The sequence below is a fragment of the Scyliorhinus torazame genome, chromosome 21 (genome assembly GCF_047496885.1).
Source record: "Scyliorhinus torazame isolate Kashiwa2021f chromosome 21, sScyTor2.1, whole genome shotgun sequence".
NCBI lineage: Eukaryota > Metazoa > Chordata > Chondrichthyes > Carcharhiniformes > Scyliorhinidae > Scyliorhinus > Scyliorhinus torazame.
The window spans coordinates 93230346-93247996 of record NC_092727.1 but is presented as its reverse complement, the minus strand read 5'-3'; the positions used below and the strand labels follow the sequence as shown (position 1 = coordinate 93247996).

At 47.9% G+C, this 17651-nt stretch overlaps 1 protein-coding gene across 4 annotated transcripts in view; it reads left to right on the top strand.

Annotated features, from left to right (window-relative positions):
• LOC140398411 (gap junction gamma-1 protein-like) overlaps positions 1 to 17651 on the top strand; it is a 150503-nt gene that overhangs the window by 104160 nt on the left and 28692 nt on the right. The window contains exons 1-2 of one of the 4 annotated variants that reach the window (XM_072487072.1): positions 14526 to 14743; positions 15065 to 15133. The exons of 1 other annotated variant lie outside the window; for it this stretch is intronic. The gene's annotated coding sequence lies outside the window, so the exon portion shown is untranslated. Of the gene's footprint in view, positions 1 to 14524; positions 14744 to 15064; positions 15134 to 17651 lie in introns of those variants that run through there. 2 more of the 4 variants (XM_072487075.1, XM_072487073.1) reach the window with 2 other exon arrangements.

The following is a 17651-nucleotide window of genomic DNA, read 5'->3' as shown; positions in this document are numbered from 1 at the left end:
TAATCCGGCCACCTTTACGAAAAAGATAAATATGAACAGGAATATATTCCATTTCATCAGTGTGTGGCTTGTATATGCTCTTCCTGGGAGCATACACAAGCCACACACCGATGAAATGGAATATATTTATGTTCATATTTATCTTTTTCGTAAAGGTGGCCGGATTAGAAATCCGTAGTAACTGCCATCAAAAAAGCCATTCAGTCTGGGGATCCAGGCAGTTAGTGGTCCGGTGTTGTCTTGTATGGCTGATAGTTTTCTAACAGGAAAATGAATGAAGACACCCACTCCACCAAATCAGGCCTGTATGATGGACCAATGAATTATTCAAGATATTAACAGAGGGCCGTATGTGGCACAGTGGTTAGCACTGGGACTGCGGCGCTGAGGACCCGGGTTCGAATCCCGGCTCTCAGTCACTGTCCGTGTGGAGTTTGCACATTCTCCCCATGTCTGCGTGGGTTTCACCCCCACAACCCAAAGATGTGCAGGTTGGGTGGATTGGCCACGCTAAATTGGGGGAAAAAAATAATTGGGTACTCTAAATTTTCTTTAAAAAGATATTAACAGGGAAAGACAAAGATAAACTATGTCCACTGGTTGGCATAATCTAAAAATTAGGGCTAAACCATTCAAGAGAGATGTTAGGAAGAACGTCTTCACTCAAAGGGTGATAGAAGTTTTGAACTCTCTCTCTCACAAACAGCAGTTGAAGCTGGATCAGTTGTTAATTCTAAATCTGAGATAGATAGAACTTTGTTGAGCAAAGATATCAAGGGATAGGGGCCAAAGGCAGGTATATGGAGTTAGGCCACAGATCAGCCATGATCTCATTGACTGGTGCGACAGACCCAAAGGGCTGAATAGCCTACTCCTGTTCCAATGTTCCTAGATTCCTATTACAAGATAGACACAAGTTTCCCTAATACAGGGGAGGATGCTGCGCTGAAATATTCATTACGATTATCAACCTAACGGTCATGAATTGTGCTTTCCCGACCTGGAAGTGGGTTCCACATCTGGCTGCAGTTGACGGTACAGTTCTCTCAAGGCCTCCTTTGGGAAATGCAATCTGCTTGGCTTCATTTCCCTATACACAGCCAAAGAACTCTTCCTTGTCTGGTATGAATAGTTTTCCACACCATTGATGACTTTGATCGTTTCCTCTGATAGTCTGCTTTCTCCAAAGCTTGTAGGTGCAGAGGGGCTTCCAATCAGTGGGACATGCATTTTTATCATTTAGGCAGAGTAACAGTTCTATGCTGATTTCTTTAGCACCCACAGCTTGGAGAAGGGATACAACTTTAATATTTCAGGTGGGCACTTGGTGTTTCGGAGCATTGTGGTCAGGTGCTGCAAATATATCATGGAACTATATCTTCTTTTTGTTTTATCTTAATGAAGCTTGCCCACGTCTGGTGTGCAGCATCACAAATGCTTACACGCCACTCTTTTTTGTGCTGTGGGATCACAGTAGGCCTCAGTGGCTGACAATACAGGCTGCACATGCCCAAAAGCACTGCAAGTGTCTTGACACCTCATTATCTGCCATGTCACCTGATATGTGCCTACTGACCCACCCTGGCTCTTGGTGAAGCAATGCTTCGATTTTTATTCTTCTTTACAAATCTCTACCTCTTCCTCATAATGTGGAGTTGCCGGAGATGCTGGAACATACCTCTTCATTCACCTGAGGAAGGAGCAGCGCTCCGAAAGCTAGTCACATCGAAACAAACCTGTTGGACTTTAACCTGGTGTTGTAAGACTTCTTGCTCTTCCTCATAAGACAACCTGCCTCTCTCTGTTCTCTCCTCCAGCCCCACAACACAGGTTGACATCTACACCTCTCTTGAGCATCACCAAATTTAATCGTTCCATCATTGGTGACCAAGATCCGTAACTTCAGTTGCCAAGGCTGTAAATTCTGGAATTTCCTCCCTGACCCTCTTTATAAACCTACCTCTTCAACCAAGCTTTTGGTCATTTTTCCTCATTTCCCTGCGTGTAACTCAGTGTCAAATATTGTCTTATAAAGCTCCTCAGAAGCACTGGGGGATGTTCTATTACAATGTAGACAATATACAAATAGATGTTGTTGTAGTAGTATTGGGCTTTTTTAATATGAAAGATTAAATCTCTGTTTTGTCACCATCAAGCTAACTGAACTCATTATTTCAGAATAACAAACTCTAATGTCTTCCTGTATCATTGTTTCTTGAATTACCTCGATGTCCTGATTTTCACTGCCCTTTCTGACCACTAAGTCCAGTTGTCGATGACCTTCCGTATGAAGAAATATTTGTTGACATCAGTCTCAACATTTTCTCTCAACTCCAGGATTGGGCAGGTTGTCTTATGAGGAAAGGTTGGAGAGGTTAATATCCACTAGAGTTTAGAAGAGTAAGCAGTGAGTTGATTGAAACCATGAAGATCCTGAGGGGTATTGACAAGTTAGGCATATAGCAGATGTTTCCTCTTGTCAGAGATTCTAGAACCAGTGATCACTGTTTAAGAATAAAGGGACACTCATTTAAGACGGAGATAAGGACAGGGTGGCACGGTAGCACAGTTAGCACTGTTGCTACACAGCGCCAGGGTCCCAGGTTTGATTCCCGACTTGGATCACTGTCTGTGCGGAGTCTGCACGTTCTCCCCGTGTCGGCGTGGGTTTCCTCCGGGTGCTCCGGTTTCCTCTCAAGTCCCAGAAAATGTGCTGTTCGGTAATTTGGACATTTTGAATTCTCCCTCTGTGTACCCGAACAGGCGCCAGAATGTGGAGACTAGGGGCTTTTCACAGTAACTTGATTGCAGTGTTAATGGAAGCCTACTTGTGACAATAAAGATTATTATTATTACTTTTTTAAAAAATTAGAGTACCCAATTAATTTTTTCCAATTAGGGGGCAATTTTATCCTGGCCAATCCACCTACCCTGCACATCTTTGGGTTGTGGGGGCGAAACCCACGCAAACGCATGTGCGAACTCCACATGGATAGAGTCCCAGGTATTGAGCCTGGGACCTTGGCGCCGTGAGGCAGCAGTGCTAACCACTGCACCACCGTGCTGCTCAGATTAATATTATTATAAGTTTTTTCTCTGAATGTCGTGCGTCGCTCAAGCTCTCAAAAGGAAATGGAAGCAGAATCTTTAAATATTTTGAAGGCAGAGCTCTAGATTTTTGATTAACAAGGGGGGTGGAAGGTTATCAGGGGTAGGCAGGAATGTGGGGTTGAGGTTACATTCAGATCAGCCGCAATCTTGTTGAATGGAGGGACAGGCTCGAGGGGCCGCGTGACCTACTCCAGCTCCTAATTCGTATGTTTCTGTGTCCCTTTACTTTTTGAAAATATGATTACTCAACTTTTAACTGATTGATAATTTTGCAATTTGACCCAAGGCAGAGCAAACTGCTTAAAAATGCAAGGGCACATTCCAAGGTGAAGGTGAAAAACAAACAAATCGCCCTTCGGAGAGTGTGAGGAGAGAGACATTTCCTACAAGCCCCAGTTCACCCCTTCTCATCTGCTCATAACAACCCTCCTGAACCAACAACTTTGTGTTGTACTGCCCTGACATATCTTTAATGAGAACTTTATATATTATTTTTGATTTTTTTTCTTCTATTCTATTAAGCAACTCTGAACTTCACACGAGATGTTTCTTTCCCCATTGGAAAGATTTTAAAAAATAAATTTAGAGTACCCAATTCATTTTTTCCAATTAAGGGGCAATTTAGTGTGACCAATCCACCTAGTCTGCACATCTTTGAGTTGTGGGGGCGAAACCCACGCAAACACAGGGAGAATGTGCAAACTCCACATGCCGGGATCGAACCTGGGACCTCGGCGCCGTGAGGCAACAGGGCTAACCCACTGCGCCACCATGCTGTCTCCCCCCCCCCCCCTTTGTAAAGATAGGGATTAGCTTTGTGCTTTGCCTCACTGCCCCTTTTGGCATTCGTTCATTTCTGCTGTGGTGAACACAAGTGGACATAATCTCCCAGTTACATCCCATTGAGGGTGTTGTGGAAGTATTAATAACTCAACTGATTTGGCAATAATGCTCAGCATTCTATTTGCTTATATTACTGTATATAATTTAAATGAAATGATGTAAAGTCAGGGCGGGATTTAATTAAATGGGAAGGCCCCACAGTGAGCGCGTTTAGCTATGTGTTTCCCAGCGCTCACAAACACAAGAACACAATGCTATAAAATGGTACTCGCGTTAAATAGGGACCCTCAGCAGGGAATGTGTGGCCAAGCATAGCCCCATTTTGTGCCCTGAGGAGCTCCGCTTGCTGGAACTCCTCAGTGCAGCAAGGGATCGGGACAACATATAAAAATAGCATCCTGATCTCTGGAGCCCCTGAAGCAATCCCTACCCCTCCAACTCACTATAGGAGGGCCCCAGGCCCCCACACCCCCAACAGGGCACCTCAGCCTGATCGCTACCAAGCACAAAAGGCCAGCATGTCACCCTAGCAGTACCCATGCCAGCTGGCAGTGACACCTGGGCACCATGGTACTGCCAGGGTTCTCACATAGCATCAGCAGTGCCAGAGAGTCACCCTGCCCAAAGGGCATGTACATAGCAGCCGTCATTCCATCTGGTCCCCATTTGGAGACCAGTTTTTTTTTCCCCAAAAAAATATACTTTATTCATAAAATCTATACTAAATATTACAGAACATTTTGAATTGTCTTGACTGTACATTTCCATCAGAGTTACACATTCCCTTGACTTTCTTCCATTCAATTATGATAACATTACACACATATCGCGCTTTACGATACAATTCCTTCTTAAACATTTACATTGTAATGTTAATGACCCAGACCGAGGTGGGTTTACACTGTTACCCACCCCTCGGTGTACATTTGCTGGTAACCACCTTTTTTTTTTCAAAAAATATACTTTATTCATAAAATCTATCATAAACATTACAGAACATTTTGAATTGTCTTGACTGTACATTTCCATCAGAGTTACACATCCCCTTGACTTGCTTCCATTCAATTTTGATAACTTTACACACATATCGCTCTTTACGTTACAATTTCTTCTTAAACATTTACATTGTCATGTTTCTTTTATACATTGGAGTGTTAACGACCCAGACCGAGGGGAGTTTACACTGTTACCCGCCCCTCGGTGTACATTTGCTGGTAAGACCTTACACAGTGGTCTTTCCCCATTGCGCCTTGGCGGCAGTTGCCCCAAGCTTGAGTGCATCCCTCAGCACGTAGTCCTGGACCTTGGAATGTGCCAGTCTGCAACACTCGGTCGAGGATAGCTCTTTGCACTGGAAGATCAGCAAGTTTCGGGCAGACCAAAGAGCGTCTTTCGCCGAGTTGATGACCTTCCAGCAGCAGTTGATGTTTGTCTCGGTGTGTGTCCCTGGAAACAGTCCGTAGAGCACAGAGCAGCTCTGTGTCACAGAGCTGCTCGGGATGAACCTTGACAAATACCACTGCATCACTCTCCAGACATTCTTTGCAAAGGCACATTCCACAAGGAGGTGGATGACCATCTCATTTCCCCCACAGCCGCTCCGAGGGCAGCGTGCAACGGCGCTGAGCCTTCGGGTGTACATGAAGACTCTGACGGAGAGGGCCCTTCTCACCACCAGCCAAGCTAGGTCTTGGTGCTTGTTTGTAAGTTCTGGTGATGGGACCTTCTGCCAGATGACTCTGACAGTCTGCTCAGGGAACCATCCAACGTCCTCCACAGTCTGCTTTTCCCTGAGGGCCTCGAGGACATTACGTGCTGACCACTGCTTCATTGCCTTGTGGTCAAAGGTGTTTTTCTTCAAAATCTTTTCCACGAGGGACAGGTGGTATGGCACGGTCCAACTACTTGGAGCGTTCCGCGACAATGAGGCCAGGCCCATCCTTCATAACACCGGGGACAGGTAGAACCTCAGTATGTACTGACACTTGGTGTTTGCATACCGGGGGTCCACACACAGCTTGATGCAGCTGCACACAAAGGTGGCCAACAGGATGAGGGAGACATTGGGTATGTTTTTCCCTCCCTTATCCAGAGGTTTGTACATGGTGTCCCTTCGGACATGGTCGATCTTGGATCTCCAGATGAATTTGAAGATGGCCTGGGTGATTGCTGCGGCGTAGGGTCGGGTAATGGGCCAGGCCTGCGCTACGTGCAGTAACACCGAGAGTGCCTCACACCTGATGACCAGGGTTTTGCCCGCAATGGAGAGGGAGCATTGCTCCCACCCGCCCAGTTTCTGTCTTACCTTGGCGATGTGCTCCTCCCAGGTTTGGTGCATGCCCCGGCCGCTCCGAACCATATCCCCATCATCTTCAGATAATCTGACCTGACAGTGAAGGGGACAAAGGACCGGTCGCCCCAGTTCCCAAAGAACATGGCCTCGCTCTTGCCGCGGTTTACCTTGGCTCCCGAGGCCAGTTCAAACTGGTCGCAGGTATTCAAGAGCCTGCGTACATACGCGGGATCCGAGCAGAAGATGGCAGCGTCGTCCATATACAGGGAGGCCTTAACTTGCACGCCTGCGCTGCCTGGGATCGTCACTCCTCTTATACCCGGATCCTTCCTAATGGACTCGGCAAAAGGTTCTATGCAGCACACAAACAGGGCCGAGGAGAGAGGGCAGCCCTGCCTGACTCCAGATTTGATCTGGAACTTTTCTGATTCCCACCCATTGATTGAGATGCGCTATAGATGTTTGTGTAGTGCAGTTTGATCCAATTGCGAATTACCTCCCCAAACCCCATTTTGGAGAGCACATCCATCATGTAGGTGTGCGATATTCTGTCAGAAGCCTTCTCCTGGTCAAGGCTGATGATGCAGGTGTCCACCTTCCTGCCCTGCACATAGGTGATCGTATCCCTCAGTAGCACGAGGCTATCAGAGATCTTCCTGCCGGGTACATCACAGGTCTGGTCAGGGTGGATCACCAACTCCAGAGCAGATCTGACCCGATTGGCGAGCTTGGCTAGAATTTTATAATCCACATTCAACAGTGAAATGGGGCGCCAATTTCAAATTTCTTCCCTTTCCCCCTTCTGCTTGTAGAGAAGGGTGATGATGCCTTTCCTCATGGATTCTGGCATGCTGCTGCCCAGAAGCATACTCTCGTACACTTCCAGCAGGTCTGGGCCCATCCAGTCCCACAGAGCCGAATACAACTCAGCCGGCAAGCCGTCACTTCCAGGAGTTTTACTCGTCTCAAAGGACCTGACGGCCTTTGTCAGCTCTTCCAGAGTTAGCGGTTTGTCCAGGTTTTCCCGCTCGCTGTCGCCTAAGACCTCTGTGATAGACGACAGGAAGGTCTGAGAAACAGTGTTATCTGTTGGCTTCAGATCATACAGTCCGGCATAAAAGGATTTGCTGATCCTCAGGATGTCAGACTGCGATGACTTTACAGAGCCATCTTCTTCCATCAGGCTGCTGATCACAGAGGTCTCTCTGTGCACCTTTTGGAAGAAATAGCATGAGCATTGTTCGTCCTGCTCCGCGGAGCAGACTCTGGAACGGAAGATAACCTTGGAGGCCCCCGAGGTGTAGAGCGAGGTTTGCTGGCTCTTCACCTCTTGGAGACCAGTGCTGAATGGCACTTACCCAAGATCCCCAAGGCAAAGGAGATAAATCCCAAGCTTCAGGTAACTCAGGAATCTGCACATTAATGTGAGACTAGCTGTTTCACTTTAATATGCAGATTTGCTAAAAAGTGATCCCACAAAGGGTGGGATTTACATTGCAACGGCTCACGAGATTGCGTTAGATCCCGCGAGGTATTGTGAGCCGGCTAGATCCCGGGAGTGGGGTCTTCCGGATTATCATTGAATTTACAGTGCAGAAGGAGGCCTTCGGCCCATCGAGTCTGCACCGGCTCTTGGAAAGAGCACCCTACCCAAGGTCCACACCTCCACCCTACCCCCACAACCCAGTAACCCCACCCAACACCTAAGGGCAATTTTGGACACTTAAGGGCAATTTTAGCATGGCCAATCCACCTAACCTGCACATCTCTGTACTGTGGAAGGAAACCGGAGCACCCGGAGGAAACACACGGGGAGGATGTGCAGACTCCGCACAGACAGTGACCCAAGCCGGAATCGAACCTGGGACCCTGGAGCTGTGAAGCAATTGTGCTAGCCACAAGGCTACCGTGCTGTCCTGTTTCTATCAGGCACGCCAGAAGCCTATGTAGGCCAGCGAATACAAGGGTGATAGGGGAACGATTCTTGCTGTGAGTTAAGACAAGGTAGCAAAGAATTGGATGGTCTCAAGTTTCTGAAGGATAGAATATGGGAGGCCAGACAAGGACGTGTTGGAATAGTTGACTCTAGAGGTAATGAAGGCATGGAAAAGGGTTTCAGCAGCAGTTGAGTTGAGCCAGGGACGTTGTGACAGGGACGCTGCGCCACAGCGAGCTGCTTTTCGTGTGCTGCATCACTGTAAAATCGTGCCTCAGTGTATTTCAGCTGTTCCATGGCATGCTCGATTCCACCCACTGAGTTTGTATGCGTTATTTTTTACTCCCACTGCACACAGTACTCTGCATGGATCACTAGAACCAGGTATTTCCACCTCACTAATATCACTGGGCAATTCGCTGGCCTACATTGGCTTCTGGCTGGGCAATGTCTTGATTTTAAAAATTCTCATCCTTATTTTCAAATGCTTCCTTGGCCTCACCCCTCCCTCTCTGTGTAATCGCCTGCAGCCCCACAACCTTCTGAGACATCTGCATTCCTGTAATTGTGGCCTTTTGTGCAACCCTAATTTTAATCACTCCACCATTGCCGCTTAGGCCCTAAGCTCTTGATTAGCCTTCCAACACCTTGCTGCTTCTTCACCTTACTGTTGTCTTTTAAGACACTCCTTAAAACTTCTTTGACCAATCCTTTGATCATCTGTACCTCCTTATATGGCTCAATGTCATACTTGGGTTTATTATGCTCCTCTGAAGCACCTTTGGACTATTCATTATGTTAAAGGTGCTAAATAAATATACGTTGTTGTTGCATTGAGCTTCATTTGCTTTGTTGCCTGTCAAGGCATTCTGGCTCCGTTGCTTTCCCACCTGCAAACTTAATTCGCTCGCACTAAAATACATTTCAAGTTATTCATGAAAATCAGGAGGCTCTGGTAGAAATTTCTGGAGCATTCGGCTCTATGGCATCAAGGGTCACATGGAGAGCCTGTAACTATGGCATTGAGATAGAGGATCACCCATATTGAATGGCAGAGCAGGCTCGAGGGGCCGAATGACCAACTACTGCTCCTATTTTCTATGTTTCCACTTTCCAGTCAGCCTTGATGCTGCAGGTATTGGCGCTGCCGGACCTCTGCGAACTAAAGCTTTTGCATTTCTCTGCTGTGACTTCTGATCCTGGCCGAAGCATCAATGGGTCAGCGCTGACACCCACCAGGATAGACCTTCCAAAAAAAAAAGGACGAGAATCGGACAAAACACCTTTTCACGACCGGGGCTTTTAAAGATCACAAGTCTTTGAGTGAGTGGGTGGAAGAGGGGGTAGTCAGTCGGGTCAGGTTGGGGACAGCTGAGTCGGGGATAGTCAGGTTGGGTCGTCAGTCGGGGGTGTGATTGTCATTTATGGCACTCAGTTGTGTTATACTGGCTAATTACTGAGTTAGACCAGGTATTAACCAGCTTACCACTTCCACGGTAAGAATCCAGGTAAAACCCCACGAATCTGTCCCAAGTCTCTGACAGTGAGCTCAGTGTCGGAGACATTTGTGGAGAGTCTCGGGTAGTGGACGTAAGCCCATCATAAGTTTAAACTTCTTAGGTAATTTCCACAACTGTGTGTGCATCAGGATTTCCACAGGATACGGACATGCAACTCACAACTTGCTTCAAATCTCTGACAAGAAAGATACCAGAAGATCTGAGTCAATACCTTATCCAGCCCCATAACATAAGCTAGACCTTCTTATGGTCTGTCATTTGAACTTTTAGCCAGGTTAGTAATATTGACCTTTACAAAACTGAGATAAAATGCAAATGACTGCGGATGCTGGAATCTGAAACAAAAACAGAAAATGCTGGACAATCTCAACGGGTCTGACAGCATCTGTGGAGAGGGAACGGAGCTACCATTTCGAGTCTGGATGACTCTAAGAGTGCTCTTAGAGTCTTTAGATGTCTCTTAGGGCACTATCCAACGGCCATGCTGCGCCCAAAAAGCAGCTCACCGCAGCACAGTGCAGCCGATGAAAGCTGGGAGACCCCGCTCCCGGGATCTACCTGGCTCGTGTGACATTGAGATGTAAATCCCATCCACAATGTGTGGGATTACCTTTTGGCAAATCTGCATATTAGACCGAGGCAATAAGCCTCACTCTAATGTGCAGATTCCCAAGGTACCTGAGGCTTTGGGATTCAACCCCTTTGCTCAGAGACCAGGGTTGTTCGGCTGGGGTGTTGGGAAGACTGGAGAGGGGGCCTCAGAGAATGGGACACCATTTAAAAATGACGTGCCGATCTCTCGCTACAAGGGGTGTGGTGTTGGGTGCTCTGAGGTACAGACGAACCAACACGGTTGCGATTGGTACAACGCAGTTTTATTCCAACTAGTTATTTACACATCTGACTTGGTACTCAGCACGTGGTGACGGGGTGAGTGTCTTGTTAATCAGGTCCTGGCCATGTCCTGTCTCCAGATGGACTGGCCAGCAGGTGTCGTGTTTCTTGTCTTATACTGTGTCTGCTCTTGTCTGTGATTGGCTGTCGTGTTATGTGTGCTAATTGGTCTGTTGGTCTGTCTATCATGATGTGTGTTGTGATGTGTGTTTGAATATCATGATATCCCCCTTTTTTTACAAGATTATGTGCCTACGTGGTTATAAATATAAATGTGTCCTGAGTGCAGCTAAAGGTGTGTGTGCGTGATATTTACAGCATGCACATGTGGCGTAACTATATACAAGGGGCGATGTCAGGTGTGACATGCTAACGAGGTTGTACCATAACAAAAGAAGAAGAGCGTTGAAATTTGGACCGATCAAACGAGGCCTGGAACGATAAAACAGTGACATGTTACAATACAGTAGTTGCTGAAATGTAACGTGTGAACAGTCTCATAAGTCCAGTCTAGTAGGTGGGCGACGAATTCGGGTTGACCACCTCAAGGGTGGGTCGAGAACCACCGGCTGAGATGCGAGCCTGGCCACGGGCGGCGACAGAAGGGGCATGGTATATGGCAGCTCCACGAAGTCGCTATCAGGAACCAGTGGAGGACACGGCGTCTGTGTATGGTTCGTTGCGAGCGTGGAAGTAGGCGAAGGGCTCGCCGATTGCGCCTACGCACGGATCCATCCGGCATGCGTACCAGGAACGGGCGGGGAGCCACGCGTCGGAGAACTTCGGCAGGTGCTGACCAGCCACCATCTGGTAGGTGAATGCGGACGTTGTCTTCAGGGGCCAGGGAGGGAAGATCAGTTGCCCTTGTGTCGTACGATCTCTTCTGGCGATTGCGCTGCAGTTGCATCCTATGCAGTACCGGAGCATGGCCTATTGTTGGTGCCAGGTTGGAAGGCACAGTGGTTCTGAGGGCGCGACCCATCAGCAGCTGTGCTGGCGAGAGACCCGTGGCTAGTGGGGCCGAGCGATAGGCCAGCAGGGCGAGGTAGAAGACCGATCCGGCAGCAGCAGCCTTGCAGAGAAGCCGCTTGGCAATGTGAACGCCCTTCTCCGCCTTTCCATTGGACTGGGGATGCAGAGGGCTGGACGTCACGTGTGTGAAGCCATACGAGGCCGCAAAGGACGACCATTCATGGCTGGCAAAACAGGGCCCATTGTCCGACATGATAGTCATCGGAATGCCGTGGCGAGCAAAGGTGTCTTTGCAGGCCCTGATGACAGCAGACGACGTTAGATCGTGCAGGCGTATGACTTCTGGGTAATTGGAGAAGTAGTCCACTATGATAACATAGTCCATGCCAAGCGCGTGAAATAGGTCGACACCCACCTTCGCTCAGGGGGACGTCACCAGCTTATGGGGCAGAAGCGTCTCAGGAGGTTGCGCCGGCTGAAACCTTTGGCAGGTTGTACAGTTGATCACCATGTTGGCAATATAGTCACTGATGCCCGGCCAGTATACCGCCTCTCGGGCCCTCCATCTGCACTTCTCGACCCCCAAGTGGCCTTTGTGTATTTGATCGAGAACCAGCTGGCGCATGCTGTGCGGAATCACAATCCGGTCCAGCTTCAGAAGGATCCCATCAATGATGGCTAGGTCGTCTCGTACATTACAGAACTGCGGGCACTGCCCTTTGAGCCATCCTCCCGTCATGTGGCGCATCACTCGCTGTAAAAGGGGGTCGGCCGCTGTCTCTCGGCGGATGCGGGCCAGACTGGAGTCGTCAGCCGGCAGATTTGCCGCTGTCAAGGCCACCTGTGCCTCGACCTGACATATGAACCCCTCCGCATCTGGCGGCGTGCTCACTGCTCTGGATAGGGCATCCGCCAGGCCGGGATAACGTTCCCGTTGTAGTTGACCATCTTGCACCGGGATGGCTGGATTGGTGGTCTGACCTTCATGGCATAGAATGCTGACCATGCTATGAGGTTGGCGGAGGCGCCAGTGTCCAGACGAATGATCTGGCCATTCATCGGCCGGATTGATGGTGTTGACCCGGTTCACATCAATGACAGCAACCCGGAAGGCGTCTTGGTCATCTGTGTCGTCGGTTTGGATGTCGTGATATGGAGGCTGGATGGTCCGCACGTGTCTGCGAGGTTGTCGGAGATGTGAAAGATCCACAAGTTGAGCCGCTCGACAGTAGGCAGCGTAGTGGTCCATCTTGCCACAGCGTAGGCATTGTCGGGATTTTGCAGGACATTGCCCTTTTAAATGTGCAGCTCCACAGTTGCCGCACGTCATGACGTTCGTTACGCCACTGCGCATGTGCAGTTCGGTCTTGCATCGGTGGCGCCTGCGCAGCACGTCCCTCAGTGTTGCCGTAGGTTTTGGCACGCACAAATGCGGGAGGCCTTAAAAAGCGCGCGAAACGGCCACCCTCGTCCGGGCTGCTGGCCGGGAGAAACTCGATTGCCTGGATGCGTTCGGCCTCGTGGGCGGCCTGGCTTGCCGATTCGATCGCTTGTGACCCCCTCCGTGCCGATTCGGTCGCCTGAAATTGGGCGTAGCGGCTGGTCGAATTTTCATGTAGGAGACAGGCTTCAACTGCAGCTGCTAAGGTCAGGCCTTTAATTTTTAGAAGCTGCTGGCATAGGCCACTGGAGGCAACGCCAAAAATGATCTGGTCCCGGATCATGGATTCTGAGGTGGTGCCGTAACCGCAGGACTACGCGAGTATGCGGAGGTGCGTCACGAAGGACTGAAAGTGCTCATCCTTACCTTGTAGGCGCTGCTGAAAGATATACCTCTCAAAGCTTTCATTGACCTCAACGTTGAAGCGCTGGTCGAGCTTGAGGAGGGCCGTGTCATATTTAGATTTGTTCTCGCCTTCCGCGAACACCAAGGAGTTGTATACATCGATGGCGTGCTGACCTGCGGTAGTGAGGAGCATGGCAATCTTTGTTTCGTCCGAGGCGCCCTGTTTTTCGTTGGCTCGCATGAACAGTTCGAATCGCTACTTGAAGAGCTTCCAATTGGTGCCCAGGTTCCCAGCGACTTGCAACGGCTGCGGTTTGTTGTGGGTGTCCATGGCTCAGGATGGCAGATTTGCCGGTAAGTGTCGATTCACTCACTGGTACCATGTGGTGTTGGGTGCTCTGAGGTACAGACGAACCAACACGGTTGAGATTGGTACAACGCAGTTTTATTCCAACTAGTTATTTACACATCTGACTTGGTACTCAGCACGTGGTGACGGGGTGAGTGTCTTGTTAATCAGGTCCTGGCCTTGTCCTGTCTCTAGATGGACTGGCCAGCAGGTGTCGCGTTTCTTGTCTTATACTGTGTCTGCTCTTGTCTGTGATTGGCTGTCATGTTATGTGTGCTAATTGGTCTGTTGGTCTGTCTATCATGATGTGTGTGTTGTGATGTGTGTTTGAATATCATGACAAGGGGGAGATCTGCCAAGCGGAACTCCCCATTGTTCAAAACGGGGCTATATGCCGCACTGTGAGCGCGGGGAAACATGTAGCTAAACGTGTACTTAGTGGTCATCCAGACTCGAAACGTTAGCTCCATTCTCTCTCCACAGATGCTGTCAGACCTGCTGAGATTGCCCAGCATTTTCTGATTTTGTTTTACAATGTGGTGTGGGGCAGTGGTCTGTTACATAGTTAGAATGTATTAAATAAGAATAAAATAATCAGCTTCCTGTGTACTGTAATTTTGTCCCATGTGCATTTTGCCCCCGATTGGATCCATGGGGAAATGTATCCAATATATATCGATGAGGATTTATGTAAAAGTGACTCACTTTCCGCCCCAACTCATTACACCAAGAAGCAACAGTTATTGCAAGTGTGAGTGCTGCCGGGGGGGAAGGGGGAATAGCGGCTGCAGCCACACAATGCAAATAGACTTGGATCTTCCTGTGTAAACGCTGTTGCAATCTCTCCCACTGTCAGCCTCCCCGCCCCACAGCTGAGAGGCGAGTTTCCGCTCGGAAAGCCTTGCCTGTTAGATTCGCCAGCGGGAGAATTTAGGGGGCGGATTGAGAGAACAGGGGGATTCGAGTTAAGTTTTTTTTGTGTTAAACTGCGAAAGCAGCGGAGAATGAGCTGTGCTCCGCCCAGCAATATCAGCGAGAGGTAAGAAAGCTTTCTTTTTTTAAAAAAAAGTTGGTGCTTTGTAAAGAAAAAAAGTTTCGCCCCAGCACTGAGCCACTCTGCCGTGGCATCTTTCTGTAACATTTGCAACAAACAAAAATGCTAATCCAGCCCCGGGAAGTAGTTACAGCTGCAGTGTGTGCTTTTTTTGAAAGACTGTTGTTGCTACGGTTTAAGTTTAACCCAACATGAACAAGTTTGGGGTTGAAGGGAAACGATTAGACGTGTCCAGTTTGGGGGTGGGGGAGGGAAATGGGGAGAAAAATAGATCCTCGGTCCTAGTTTTAAACTTTTGCAATCTAGGTTCTCGTCACTCCTGTTCAGGTTGCCAATGAATTGAACTCGTTTGCCGCATTGTTGCTAAAGCCTCGGGTAAGTTGTAACACTTTCTCTCTCTGTTCTCCTTTGTCTCTTTTTCGCGCTCTGCACCTTTTTTTTAACAGACCGCCTATCTCCCAAATAAACCGTTTCAAACCAACCTCTCCCCTAATCTCTCGTTGATTGATTAATTTGGACACTGGCATGGTGACCAATACATTAACACAATTAATGCCGCCAGACCTGCTGAAATGGTCCAGCATTCAGATTTCAGCGTTTGCTTTTACATTTATAATAATTAACAGGTTTCCTGAGCAAAGAAAGGGTCGTCTAGGAGCTGGTGTTCTTCGTTTAAAAGTATCTGAATATCCAACAATGAGAGGGGACCCCCCCCCCCCCCCCCCCCCACATTAAATGTGGTTTCTGTTCTTATTGGGATGGATTGGGGAATTGTTTGCAATAGTTTGATCCCCGTATTTACTGCATTTTTAGGAGCAAGTTGCTGCATTCTTTACATTCTGTGTTTGCATCACCATGAACTTTTTCATTTACAGTTAGAAATGTGATTCGTTTTCGAAGATTGTAGCACGATTAGATCAATTGGGAGCAGGTTTTGATGCAGGATTTTTTATACCCTCATTTTTTTTCTCCTTTTATATAATCACTATCTGCTCCAAAATGCACAATCTAGCCTTTGTAATTTTCATGATTGGCGTTAGCTCTGGAAGTAGGACAAAGGGGTAGTTCCTCAACCTTATTTGTCTTTAAAATACATTTGGAGTATCCAATTATTTTTTTCCCAATTGAGGGGCAATTCAGTGTGGCCAATCTACCTACCCTGCACATCTTTTGGGTTGTGGGGGTGAGACCCACGCAGACGTGGGGAGAATGGGCAAACTCCCCATGAACAGTGACCCAGGGCCGGGATCGAACCTGGGACCTTGGCGCCATGAGCAGCAGTGCGAACCACTGCACCACCATGCTGCCCCTTATTTAACCCATAAGTCTTTTTGCAAGCGGTCTTGGAACTATGTGTCTGCACATAAATGTTTCCAATTTGGGGGCGGGGGCGGGGGCGGGGGGGGGGGGGGGGGGGGGGGGGGGGGGGAAGAAAGAGAATAAATCTACCGGTCTGTTTTACTGTTTGCACAAAGTTTCCCTGCCCAGCTCCTTTCAGGACAACAGGATTTAAACAATTCAGAAATTGATGCCTTCTTGGTCATGAATTTCCGGTGTTTATTTGAGTAGATGACTAAGGAGAAGTAATACAAATGACAATGCCATTTGTAATGGAGTAGATGGTGTCATAGTAGTTATGTTGCTGGGCTAGTAATCCAGAGGACCAGGCACTGGCAGCTGTTGGAATTTGATTCATAAAATCTGGAATTGAAAAGCTAGTCACAGTAATGGAACAATCATTGATTGTTGTAAAAACCCATCTGGTTCACCATTCAGGGAAGGAGGAAGTCCATAGATCCCTATAGTGCAGAAGGAGGCCATTCGGCATCTGCACCAACACTCTAAAAGAACACCACACCCCATCTTTGGACACCAAGGGGCAATTTAGCTTGGTCAATCCACCTAATCTGCACATCTTTGGACTGTGGGAGGAAATCGGGGAACCGGGAGGAAACCTATCCAGATGGGGAGGGGCGGGGGGGAGAATGTGCAAACTCCACGCAGTCACCCAAGGCCGGAATCAAACCCGGGTCTTTGGTGCTATGAGGCAACAATGCTAACCACTGCACCAAAATCTGCCAGTCTTGCCTATGCTGGTCTAATTGTGATTCCATTTATACAAAAACATGGTAGAATTTTAGCTGCCCTTAGACATGGCCGAGCAAACTATTCATTTAAGGGCAGTTAGGGATGGCAACCAATGCTGGCCTTACTGGTGGCCTTACCTTATGAAGTAACAAAGAAAGAAAATTAGCAGGCATCCTTACAGATGCTAATGAATTCTTACAGGCAAAAGGCGACTGGTTTTAAGTACAATTATTTTGTGGATGTCTTTATGGTGTTGTAACATTTTGTTGTATTTAGGATCCTGTAACATTGCAGAAAAGTGGATTGTGAAATTTTTATACTGTAGTCACTTGTTCTGAGCAGAATATCCAACTGTCCAGTTACACATTTGATCCCTTTAAATGTCGGGTTTGTGATTATTTATAGCGATATTACACCAGGTTGAAATGCTGGTAATTGCAGGTTGGTTGTCATGTAATTATAGGGCTTGGCAGATGCCATGTTCAGCTGATACTCCACTGGACAGTTGTTGTCAGATGATTCCATCATTTATATTTCATTTTTATGTTTCTTTGCACACATGATGTAAATCTTGTCATGTAAAATTGGTTAGGAGCCATCCGAGTCGATTCGGTCTCCAACCCCGAGTCTTGCCATTTAGGGTACTGAAAATCTGTAGGTATTTGCTCTTTTAATCCTTCTGCTAACTGAAATTAGGAGAGGCTGTAAGTTGTGTGGGTGGAAGTGGGAAGTTACAAAGGGGCATGGTTGTTAAATTTGCTGCTGGTACAAAAGGACGTTAGAAAGTAAGTTGCAAAGGGGACAT